Below are 3,065 nucleotides of genomic sequence, written 5' to 3' on the forward strand. Positions count from 1 at the left end.
CATGGCAAATGCGGGAATTGAGAAAAATGATCAGCTCTATTGCAAGGACCAATAGGAAGAAATATGGATGGGTGGAACATCCCATTGTTTCTTGACTTCACATCAGGCTAACCTGATGTAACTTGCCATTGGTGTTATATATCACAAAAGGTATCATTAGGAAAAAAATGTTTTATTTAAGAAAATTGTTCATATACATTTTATCAACCCCCTGTAATAATACCAATCATAGATAAATACAGAAGATTTTACAGCCAGATACATGAACATTTACTCAGACATTTGTCATTTTCCCACATTCATTCAAACATAATTATGCTTCTTTAATCCCAGTATATCCTTAGATATTACCATGACTTTCCTTTAGTCCATTTATCTCACTGTGTTTTAGGTAGAGCAAGAAATTAGAAAAGTTGTGCAAAAAAAAAAAAAGCTAAAAATTAGAAAATGAGAAAAAGAAAAATGCCTAGGAAAATGTGGATGCTAAGTACATAGGCTGAATCAGCTCTGGTGATACCCATTGTGAGCCTGTGCAGAGGGAATAGACTGGAATCTGAAGTCAGTATCCAGTGAGCCCTAATGAACATCACAAGGAAGCAGATTCCCACCTTCATCCTAAACATGTGATGTTAAATGTGTAGGCAAAGCCAGTAATAATAAAGTCCCACCAACTAATAAGGAGCCAATTCTAGTAAATAAAGCACTGATTTGACCCAATATGTATTCTGTGCCTGGAACATAAGTAAGTGCTCATAAGTATTATCCATTGTTGTGTTTGTTGTTGTTATTGTTGTTGTTGTTGTATATCCTGTACTGTGTCAAGTGTTGCCGATAGACTGTCAGCAAAACAGATATAGTTGCACTTATGCAAATTGTCCAGTAACCTCAAAATTGATTTTTATAATATCGACTAAACCTCTACACAATGAATTTGATTTAAGAACTGTTCTTGTGAAAACTGCCCAATGGTTTTAGTTTCCTGGGTGTTCAGTTTGAATCAATGACTGGGTGTGGTTACAAAGGAAAATCATTTTTACTTATAGGTTAATGAGTAGAAATGTATTTCCCCCAATAAGAGAAGAAGTTTTCCTACTTTGCTCTTGAGCAGTCAACATATGGAATACTATATTGAGATTATATCGAGTTCTAACATTTAAAGAAAATTACTGAAAAATTAGACTGTGCACAGAAGAAGGCACCCAGGAGGATAAAATGTCTAGAAATTAGTTTATAGGAAGAAAAACTAAAAGAACAATGAGAATTATCTTAAGTGAGAGAAACAATAATTATAATGTTTCTTAGTAAGTATTTAAAAGATTGCTGTGGTCAAGATATTATCTTTGTTATTATAGAGGTTAAAATTTGGCATAAAAACGGAACTAACTCTTTAGTATAGATATAACTATACTTACTGATATATTTAAACAAGGGAATAGCTACCTATACAGTTTGAGATCTCCTTCCTGGAAATATTCAGGAAAGATTGAACGGTATTCAGGGTTATTTGCAAATTTAATATTGCAGGGTATAATTCTATGCTCCCAATTGTCCAAAGAAATAAGCTTATATCCTGACCCATGAATTTATTAATTTATTTACTTTTTCATTCAACAAATATTCTTTGAGAATCTACCGAATATTGTATACAGACCTTGGCAGAAGGAATAGAACAAAAACAGGACAAACAAACTCCTTGCTCTTATGAACCTTACATTCTAGTAAGTGAAACGTTGACAAACTTGTAAAGAAGTAATTTCAGGTTGTGATGAGTTCTCTTAAGAAAGTAAATGTCTTTACAATCACTTGTTTCAAGAATATAAAAAATGCATGTTTTGTTTGTGCCCTTTCCCCCAATCCAACTCCATTGTTTTCAACCTCCTTTCATTTCCAGGCTCATATCAAAATGTTTAAGTCATTATATAGTATAGAAGAGGGAGGAATATAAATACGCACTAGACAGACCTGCATTCATTCTAGGCTTGAGCATTTACTAGTTATGTGATTTTAAGCAATTTACTTGTCTACTTTGACCATCACTTTCCTATTTATACAATGTGGGAAAATGGAAGATTTAGTGAAAGGATAAAATGAGATGCCATGTAGGATAGTTATGTTTGCTACTAGTTCTTCATTTGCATCTCCCCTCCATGCCATCCCCACGTACCCTTTCATAGTTCCATTTCTTTCTTCTCCTACCTAACTCTGTAGCCAGGAGGGGCTGATCCCCAAGGACTGCATCCTGATTTCCCTTATTGATTGGCTTACATTAAAGTTCAGCCAGTGGAAGTGCTGGCCCAAGATTAGAAATTGCAAGGAGAGAGAAGTCAGAGTTATTTTTTCCCTAATGCTTACATGCCTTGGCAGGGATATTCAGAACTAGGGGCATCCACCAAGTGGTCCCTTTTTTATAATTCTAGCACTCTCTGGGGTCAAGGAACTTTATTTCCTCCTTGAACTTTTGATCCTAGGACTGTATATTTTCCTGCTGACGTTAGCGTATGGGTGCCTCAGTATCCTTTCACCCTACATATACACCCATGGATGAATACACCCACTGTTGACATCTTTTCACTTAACTATCTGGGGAGAATTTTGTTTTCTATAGGGATTCTGACTGAACAGTACTGGGCACCAGACATAACTTCGCAAGGTAGATTCTTAATATGGTATTCTGAAATTGGTTTGTTAACATATTTAATGAATACATGGTCTTCCTGGAGGAAAATGGGAGACTGGTAATGGCATGTCATGGAATCATAATTACTCAGTGCTGATGTGGGATGAAGGCCCAGATATCAAATGGCTGTTGCATTTGTTTTCTATGACAGTAATGATAATTACAAAGAATATGGGGTATACCAGCTATTTCTGACTATCCTGGGAGCTTACAAAAACAAAAAGATAAGTACAGGACTTAAATTTCAAACCCAAAGCACTAGTGGAGAGCTCAAAAGTGTCTGTGGTGACCTTAAAAAAAATCTCTTCTCTTTAGTAAATATAGGGCAGCCATGCCTGAGGATTGGGCCCCAAAATATAATAGTCTAGGTTTCAGAATTGCTATATTA

The sequence above is a fragment of the Eumetopias jubatus genome, unplaced genomic scaffold (genome assembly GCF_037043125.1).
Source record: "Eumetopias jubatus isolate StellerSeaLion01/CBP00866 unplaced genomic scaffold, mEumJub1_p1.0 scaffold_6, whole genome shotgun sequence".
Classification (NCBI taxonomy): Eukaryota; Metazoa; Chordata; class Mammalia; order Carnivora; family Otariidae; genus Eumetopias; species Eumetopias jubatus.